This window comes from Phaseolus vulgaris, chromosome 7, assembly GCF_051622355.1.
Source record: "Phaseolus vulgaris cultivar YP4 chromosome 7, ASM5162235v1, whole genome shotgun sequence".
In the NCBI taxonomy this organism is placed as follows: domain Eukaryota; kingdom Viridiplantae; phylum Streptophyta; class Magnoliopsida; order Fabales; family Fabaceae; genus Phaseolus; species Phaseolus vulgaris.
In genome coordinates this window covers 35,338,769-35,348,991 of record NC_143504.1, presented here as the reverse complement: position 1 = coordinate 35,348,991, position 10,223 = coordinate 35,338,769, and the positions used below count along the sequence as shown (strand labels likewise).

The window sequence follows — 10,223 nt, the reverse complement described above, 5'->3', positions numbered from 1 at the left end:
ATATTTTTTGAGGTAAAATACTTAAGACACAAGTCTTTAACCATGTCTTCTCCATCTCGCAATTCTAGTGAAAGTGAATTGACACTTCTTAAAACCCTTTTGGAAAAAGTTGCCCAAGATGTTCAAACACTTTTATATAAACAATTGCAATATGAGACCCAACTCAAAGAAGGGGATGCTCAATTTGCTTTGATACAAGATGAGTGGAAAATGGTTAAAGAAAGAGATGAATCCAATAAATTAAAAAGAAGTTCTCATGCATCTAGCTCTAGGGTAGATAGTTCTTTTGGGGAACAAAGCCTTAGGATCAATGAATATTATCAACCACCCCCTAGGAGAGCTAGAAAAGAAAGAAAAGAAAGCACTAAGGAGGTTAGGGTAGATCTACCTTATTTCCATGGGAAAGAAAATGTAGAAACCTATCTAGATTGGGAAATGAAGGTAGAACAATTGTTTGCTTGCCATAGAGTAAGTGAGGAAAGAAAGGTACCCTTAGCCACCTTAAGTTTTCAAGGAAATGCTATGAATTGGTGGATTTCCCTAAAAAGAGAGAGACATCTCCACAAAGACCCTCCCATTACATATTGGAATGACCTTAGGGGAGCCTTGAGATGTCGCCATATTCCCTCATACTACAATAGGAAGTCAATGGACAAACCCCAAGGACTTCATCAAAAGAATCTAAGTGTAGAAGAATATTGGCAAAAGATCGCGCTATATATAAAAAAGGCAGGAATTAACGAAGACAACCATACCACCATAGCTAGATTTTTAAGTGGGCTAAATCTTGAGATTAGAGATAGAGTTGAACTTCTACCCTACCAAGACTTGAATGATTTGGTTCAACTATTTATCAAAGTTGAACAACAAAATTTAAGGAAAACTTCAAGTCGTAGGGAAGGTTCATACTCTAACTCCTATCCAAGAAGAGACTTTAAAAGGGAGGAGAGTACACCTAAAGAAAAACCAAAAGAGACTCCCAAAACCATATGAAAAGATATGCTCACTCCACCCATTCGCACTAGGGATGTTAAAAGCTTTAAATGTTTTGGAAGAAAACGTGTATATAGTGGCAGTTATAATATGGCGGTTATTAAAAACCACCACTATTATCTGTATAATACGACAGTTTTCTAACCGCCATAATTATCCTTCAAAATATGACATTTAGAACCGCCATAATTATCTTTCTAAATTAGTGCTCTTCCGCGTTTCGTTCCCTCCACGTAATTCTGAAATAATTCCCAAATTTATTCTCTAAAACCTTTCAAATTCTCTTTCTCTTTGAAACCCTTTCTTCTTCTCTCTTCCAAAACTCATCTTCTCCCTACTGCTCTTCTTCTTCTCTTTGCCACATCCACCATCTTCTCTATGCAACTCACTGTCCCACTCACCATTTTCTCTCTGGTACTCACTGTCTTCTCCCCGCCACTCTCCGCCTTCTCTCTGCACATTCACCATCTTCTCTTCGCAACTCATCTTCTCTTCGCACTTAATAGGCTATTGCCTCTCATCTCTATTTTAAGGGTTGTTGTAGGTTTTATTTTACTATTTGTATTTGATTATAATATCTAAACTAGATTTCAGAATAGTGGTTTGAGTTGCATATAGTTAGTTGTGTTGTTTAACAACATTATAGCTTTTGAATTTGAATGTTAGATTTTAGGAACACGTGGATATGGTAGAAAGGTCATCAAATGTTAGATTTTAGGAACACTGCAGCCAAACAAAGTTCTTTGTGGTGAGGAGGTAGATGATTCGTCGTTTGCGGTGAAACCCTAAAAGGTTAGTGATTTATTTGACTCTCTTTTTGTTTTAGGGTATATATTTTATTTTATGATGTTTTGGGTTGGTTTCTCCAAATTTTCATCAATCATTTTATCTTTTTACCCGATATTTTCCTCTACTTGTTTACTCATTTGTATACTTAGTTTTAGCCTCAATTGTGGGTAGAGGCAGAAAAGACGCTCAAGGGACTTTGGTTCTTCCCTACACAGGCATTCTGTAATACTAGATGAAAAATCCTGTCATCAGCTTAACAGATTGCAGATTGCGTTTAATATGTAGAGTGGAATATAATACTGTCAGAATATAAACCTTAAAAAAATCCTATACAATTAAAAGTTGGCATGTAAACTTTAATGCATATAATTACACAATCCAATCAGTTTCTGAATTTCTAACTTAGGATTGAAGAAGTAATACAAACTACATGACTAAATATCATATGTGAGTAGCAATGATCTAAAATATGACTCCCAAGTTAGAAGAAAAACTGAAATCTATTAAACAACCAGAAATACTGAAATTTACTTTGGTTCCTTCCAGCACATATGTTCTGTTCAAATCTATTCTAATTCAGTATGGCTGCTAGAATTGAATGTGGCAAAGGTTATGTGAAGCTGGAAACTAAGACAAGCATCAATGATAAATTTTTATGCAAAATTTGAAAATACAATTCTGCAGAATCTTGTGCTTTCTACAGGTTAAACTCTTTTGACAAGAGTTTCGAGAATGAAGGTGACATAGTGGTGCTTGTATAGATTTTATTGCCATATGGATGAGTGGAACATGGAGGGTGGAGGTTTTATAGGTAACCATAGTGGAATTGAAGATAAATGGGAGTAGGAAACTGGTAGGGGCAGTAATGGGCAACACACAAGATTATGGAATAATGTAAATTTGAATCACTGGAAGTAAATAGGAAGGATTTTGAAGGCAGCAACGTGGGCCACTGGTCTTGCACTGGGTTAATGGTGTGGGAATGATATATGTTGGTCCTGTATGTGAGATGTATGTAAGTGTAAGGCTTTAGCCAAATTCAGGCCATGTGAGAGCTTGGTTGGTAATAGGTTTACCTCAGTACCAATAACCTGATATTGGTAATTATTTATGGGTTTATGCAGATAAAAAAACAGATTAAGAACTATTCAAACCTTAACAAAATCCTATACAATTAAAAGTTGGCATGTAAATATGACTAAATAGCATATGTGTGCAACAATGATCTAAAATATGACTCCAAGTTAGAAGCAAAACAGAAATCTGCATAATCATTACATACTCTCATACTACTACTCAATGTCAGACTTGAGCATCTCATATTATACTGTTGCGTAAGTTATTTGGATTCATGCTGAAATAACATGTGGCTATTCTTGCAATGAATGTAGATATTGGAATTAGATACTTACCTGTTACCTGAATTAGATATATTAATCTATAACACTGATTTCATTTGCTATGTAGTTATTCCATCTGCAACTTTCTTTGTTGCAAGCTTCATTTTTTTGTCCAAATAAACACAAGCTTAATTATACTGTTGAAGGTAAGTAGCATTATATTCTTGGATCTGCCAGCGGCTACAGGCTTCTCTTATCCCAAAACAGAACGTGTTGCTACCTCTTATTTAGCTAGTGACAAGTTTTACATTGATCTAAGAAAACTGTTACCTCTTGCAAGATTTCTTCCACAACCCAAGTATGACCTCTTTGCATCTCTTTGCCAAAAGATTAACCTTTATAAGTATCATACAATTAGTTTTCCCATTGATGTGTTGTATATGGAGATGAAAAAGGGTGAAGCAGCGCCCAATTATTTTTGTTCATTTTTGTTTGAGGCGAATCTAAATTTTTTTGGTTTATGGCTACATGTCTTTTTACTATCCATGCCACATCATTGTTTTAAGTGAATTTTGGAGTAAGAACTGTTTCATAGGTTGTTTTTGGTGTATGCTATCCATGCCTTAAACAATGTTTTTTCATGATTACTTAAATTAGGAATACGTTGAATGTTTAACTATTATTTAAGAAACAATTTTAAGATTACAAGTCTGCATATTCCAAAGGCAATGGAGGATGAAAGTTTTGTAGGGCTTGTGGATCCACGTTTAGAGGGGATTTATGACAAGCAACTAATGGCTTGTATGGTGACTTGTGCTGCATTTAGCATAAGGCACTCAACAAAGAGGTGTCCAAAAATGAGTCAGGTAATTAATAATATCTCTATACATTCATTTCACTTTCCTCCTATTTTAAATCATTAATTTGTCACATGTTATTTTTTCTCTCTCTCTTTTCTAATTGTTGTTGTTTATATAATTTGAATAAGCTTTGTTTAACTTAAGTTATGATGGATGAACTAATGAATTAATTAGGTTGTGAAGAGTACTAGAGGGTGATGTGTCAGAAGAAGTGCTTAGTGAGTTTGGTGCAACCAGTGAATACGACCTTAAACCTTCCATCCCAATAAGTGAACAATCATCTGCTGAATATGCCATGTCAGGAGGGTATGGGCTTTCATGCACACTCCTTAATTTATGCACACTCCTTGGATATATAATATTCTTTTCATTTATTTTTTAAAATTTGAAAATTAACTCTAAACATATTTTAATTAATTTCAGGCACCGGATGATGGAAGTCGTACTTCATCACTAAACCAGAATATTATTGGATCAAGTGGAGACAACAAGACAAATTAGAATTAGGACTATGACATTAGTTGTAATATATTCAAATAAAATTTACATTTTGACAATTTAATTCAATTGTTTTTTGGATTAGTTTGACATTATAAACTTTGTTATCTTAATGAATGAATAAAATCATTTCTTATTATTATATTTATCAATTTTATTTATATTATGAGGTTTAATTTTATTATAAAATTAATTTATCTTATAATTTAATTATAATATAAAATTAAATAATATTATGAAATCAAATTATAAAACGAAATTAAATAAATTATTATAAATATTAAAAATTAAATTAAATTTATATTATATCGTATTAAGTGGCGGTTAAAACTGCCACTATTTACGTTATAATTGGTGTACCAGTTTTAAAATTACGACATTTATAACTGATGCCAATTACACGCTTAAAACCGCCACTTTATACAATGCATAATATGGCGTCTGCTACAACGGTTCTTAATTGACCGCCACATTAAACTTTGTGGCGGCAAGAATTCTGGCGGTACGCAGTACCGCCACAGACGTATAATGCGGCGGTTAAAAACGCCAGTTTTTACGAAAATAACCGCCGCATTATACACGTTTTTTTGTAGTGTCCAAACCAAAGAGCCTTGTTTTTAAAAGGAATAAATGAGTACACTAATTGTGATGAAGTACCTAGTGACAAAGAAGAAGGGGGAGATAATGAAAGAGTGTATCCATTAGAGGGGGAATTAATGATGATTAAGAGGACCCTCAACAACCAAACTAGTGTGAGCATAGAAACACAAAGAGAGAATATCTTTCATATAAGATGCAAAGTTTTAGAAAACATATGTTCTCTCATTGTGGATAGTGGTTCTTGCTGCAATTGTTGTAGCGCTAGGATGGTTGAAAAGCTAAGTCTACAAGTAGTCCCTCATCCAAAACCTTACAAACTTCAATGGATTAATGAAGATGGGGAACTAACTGTAGACAAGCAAGTGAAAGTCGAGTTTTCTATAGGTAACTACAAAGATAATGTTTTATGTGATGTAGTTCCTATGGAGGCTTGCCACATCTTATTGGGTAGACCTTGGCAATTTGACAAGAAAACCATGCACAATGGTCTAACCAATGAGATTACATTCACCCATAATCAAAAGAAGTTTATACTTTACCACATTCACAAGTGGTGAGAGATCAAGTACAAATGAAACAAAAAAGGGATGAAGAGAAAAAAAAAATCAAAATAGAAAAAGAGAAAACCCTTAGGGAGCAAAAGGTGTGGGAGAAGACAATCCATCTAAAAATACCTTTGAAAATATGTTTCTTGTTGAACAATCTCAAAGCCTTACCTTTTGTAAAGGAACACTTGCAAGCATAGTGAAAAAAGAATCCTTAAAGGAGGATTGCATAGATAAAAATGTAGTAGATTATTTTGAATATGTACTAAGATATCACCAACAAGTGAAGGTCAAGTTATCTATAGGCATCTACAAAGATAAATTTTTATGTGAGGTAGTGCCTAAAGAAACTTGTCATGTCTTATTGAGACGACCATTGCAAAGTGTTAAAATTTCCATGATCAATGGTCGTACCAACGAAACTACCTTCACACATAAAAAAGAAATTCTTCACGAAGGAGAACTCAGGGCCAATTTAGAGTTGATAAAACTCTAGAGCTTTTAAAAGGAAAATTCTTTTGGTCACCCATGAGAAAAGATGTTCAAAGACATTACCTTAGATGCATTTCTTATTTTAAAACTAACTCTAAGGCAATGTCTCATGAACTCTATGCTCTTTCACCCTTTGCAAGGGCTCCATGGGAAGACATAAACATAGATTTTATATTAGAACTTCTTAGGACAGCAAAAGGTTTTGATTCTATTTTTATGGTTATGGATAAGCTCTTCTTTAGAGAAGTGGTAAGACTTCATGGTTTATCTCCAAGCATGAGAACCAAAATTTGAAAACCATTTTTTGAGGAGTCTTTTGGAAAAACTTGGAACTAAGTTGAACTTTTTAATTTATTATCATCCTCAAACGAATGGCCAAAATGAAGATATAACTCTTTCTACTATGCCTAGAGTAATCATGAGAGACAATCACAACTCTAGGGATGATTATGCAAACAATAAAGTAGTTTGCAAGATTACTAATATTTCTTCATTTGAAGTTGTATATGAGTTTGATCCTCTTACTCCTATAGATTTATTACCCCTTCCTAATCCACATACCTTTGTGCATAAGGAAGGAGTTACAAAAGTTGACTTTGTTAAAAAAATGCATGAGAGGATTCAAGAACAAATACAACAACAAATAAAGAAATATTATGAGAAGTTTCCAAAAACAATAGAAAAACAAGAGGAATGGCAACTTCATAAAGTTGATTTTTATACAACTGCTCCAACTAACTCATTTGCTTTGTTTGATGATTCCCATAGATGGACGTTTGATCCGGGATGACGAGCATAGTTGTCAAAGCAAGAGGTTGCTATCTGAGATTGACCCTGTGGATCTAAGGATAGATTTTCTCAAGAAGGAGGAGATGATGAACACCATCTTGCCACATACATCCCCTTACTAATGACGAGGACGAAGCCTTGGATTTGAGGAAAAATCTTTTTCAAGAGGGAGGGGATGATGGAAGAGGCCCTGACACCAATCCATTGAAAGGCCACCAAAACGTCAAATTGAGGCAACCACTAGAGTTATGGTTAAAGAGGGGTCAAGAGGACGCATCCTACATGTCATAAACTCTAGTGTAGAATAGTTTTTACATTTTTTTGTCAAAAGTAGCATAGTTTAATTCTTTTGTATTTTTGTTGAAACATGCAAAGTGGTACCTAAAATGCTAACCTAAGTTTAATTAGAGTTTCCTACTCCTAATTAAACTTAGGTCCAGCCCACATTTAGCCTAAGTGGAGCGTAAAGTTCTAGAACTCCTAGCACATGGAAGAATTCTAGAACCTACCTCACATGTGCTGAATTTAGGAGCTACCTTCCCATGTGCCAAAATTTGAATTTCTGTCTAATTCTCTTTTCATATTCAGCCCTCTCTTGCTATATATAGAGGACCTTGGGTCATGTAAATTCAAGATTGATACATGAGTGAATTGCTGCCAAAATTGTGCCAATATCACTCTTTGCCCAAAATCGCCTAGGTTAGGCTCTTAATCTTCTTAAACCGTCACCTTCCAAGTAGAGTTGGCCTCACCACTCTCAAATCCTACTTCTCATGCACCTTCAAGGTCACCACCACTCCTAGGAGGACCTTGTTCCATCTCCAATCCATGAAGCTTCCGCAATTCATCTACAAATCCGAAAATAGGAAGGCACAAATCCATCATTTGGTATCATGAGCTACGGTTCTACAATAGCTAAGTGTCTTCTTTCATCATTAGGCATGTAATATTTTTCTAATTCATATTTTTGACAATTAAACCCACCTTTTAAAACTTTTCTTTTTCATTTTTTTAACCATTTAAAGCATTCAAATATGACAGGAATCGTCACAATAGATTGTAATAGACTAATATAGTTATGAAGGAAGTATGAAGGAAGTGACAGTAAGAAAAATGTTGGATAATGTAGTCAAGTTTTGAAAATTTTATTTTTTGGATCATGTTGGATTTTATAAGAATTTTGTAGGGTTACTTGATGTAGTTTTTTTTATAAGGATGGATTGAAACATCCTTTAAATTTTTTTATTTATTGTTTTATTTATTTATTTATAAAAAAGATTGTAAGTATCATTTTCTAAGTTTTTAATTTAAATTTAATGGTTTTATTGTACAACACCATTTTTAAAAAAAAAATCACATTTTAACTAATTTTTTTCTTACAAAAGTATATGTTTTTAGGATAAAAAAATATATTATTTTGTTCTTATGATAGACGATAATAAGTGTGTGAGATTTTCAACTAGAAGTTAACATTATAAAATAATGATGTCAAAAAAGTGATGTTAATTACATGTCACATGTGCAAGTTAATGCAAGGCCGTTAATTAAAATTATGGGATATGGATAAATTATAATACGATTTCACACAAAGAAATCTTGTTTTAAAATATGAATTTAATTTTTTATTCCTTTTAAAATTGAATTTTGTGTTTAAAATTGAATAACTTTAAAACATATTCTCAAGATAATAATGGAATTACTTTTCAAATTACGACTTCAATTAAAAAAATTAGTTAAAGTCCAGATTTGAATAAATATTTCAATATTTTAAAAAAAGTAAAAACAGTAACTTTAAATAAAATTCCTATTATTGAAAAAATTAAAAATAAAAAGGATTATTTTAAAATATAACTTTCTTATTAAATTCATTTTATAGAAATACGATTTATCCATATTCTATCTTAATTTTCTTCAAAAACGAAAAAAATATGATTAAAGATGTTGAATTTGTTGAAGATGGATGAAGCTTCTTCTCTACCTAGTCTTAGTGTGTGTTTGATGTAGAAAATAGCTAGTTTGCTTTGAAGATTGTAATGTGTTTTAGATGATCTTGTTTTTAGGACAGTGTGTGTTGAAGGTTGCCTTTTGCTACATGACCTATCCTAGATGCCCAATCAAGGTGAAAAGATCAAGCACATGAAGTGGTTAAATGTTTTTCAAAAAGCTCTTTACAGTTTTCTCACAAAATCAGGATATTACACAAAAATAAATTTGTTTCTCTGTAAAAGAATAGGTTTATTTTTGTTCTGTTGAAAGGTTTTTCGGAAGTTTGTTAGGGCACCAAAAATGCAGTTCAGTCAGTTATTTCATTTAAGCTGAGCTGGCAGTTTTCTTGAAAAACAATCTGTTTGTTTTGAAATTAACATGTTGTTTCTATAACAACTTTTTAACTGTTTTTTGAAAAGTTGTTAGAAACTGAATTCTATATAATGGAAAGCTTTTCTCACATGAAAGGTTGTTGAGCAATCACGTTTTTTAACAAAGATTAAACGTTTTCTGTGGGAAGAAGGATTGAAATGAGTTTTTGAAAGGTTTTTTAAAGGTATCTTCAAGTGTGCTTGTTCTAGGAGAACCTTGATCTTGGTGAAGGTGCTGGTGCGGTTCTGCAGCAATTGAACTACTGGTTTTGAGTTCTTGCATCTTCTTTCAGGTGTTATCATTCCTTTAATTCTTGTTTGTAAAGGTGGTTGTGTTAGTCACTCCTTGATAGGGTTTCCTTCGGTGCAAGGTGTGCTGAAATAGAGTTCTTTTAGCTTTGGTTGTATGGTTCTTGTAGGGTTCAAGAACTGTTGTGTGTTGTAATTACTTGCAACTGGTTTTAGTGAATTCCACCTTGGAGTAAGGTGAAACTGGATGTAGCTCGTTATGAGTGAACCAATATAAAATTTGCTTGCATTGTTCTTCTCATCCCTCTACTCGTTTTTGGTTTTTGGTTAATCTGTTAAGAACGAAATCTGTTCATTTGAAATTAAACCTGTTAATTCTAGGCTTAATAAAAACTGTTATTCTTGATCTAGAAAAGTTCTCCAATCATAAACAAAGCATTTGTATATGTGATTTTAATTGACTTAAGGACGAACAACTTTCTTCAATAAATCTTTGATAAAGATTCTCTCTCTTGAAGTTGTGTATTGGATGAACTTGATTGATCTTTAGGTATAAACTGTGTTCTTCAAATTGTTTAAAAATTAATCAATTTGGTTTTGTCAACTATCTCTGTTTGTTCTCAAATGCTAATCTAAAAAACTTCTGATTGTGTTAAAGTGTTTTGAAGAATCAATTTGTTCCTTTTCAAATCAATCTGTTTTTTTTCTCCT

At 32.9% G+C, this 10,223-nt stretch overlaps 1 long non-coding RNA gene across 1 annotated transcript; it reads left to right on the top strand.

Moving 5' to 3' along the window:
* The first annotated feature begins 1,612 nt into the window (after nt 1–1,612).
* On the top strand, nt 1,613–4,544 carry LOC137828780 (uncharacterized). The gene is made up of 3 exons (XR_011083970.2): nt 1,613–3,988; nt 4,157–4,288; nt 4,406–4,544. It is a non-coding gene; the product is annotated as an uncharacterized LOC137828780 (long non-coding RNA).
* The last annotated feature ends 5,679 nt before the right edge of the window (nt 4,545–10,223 follow it).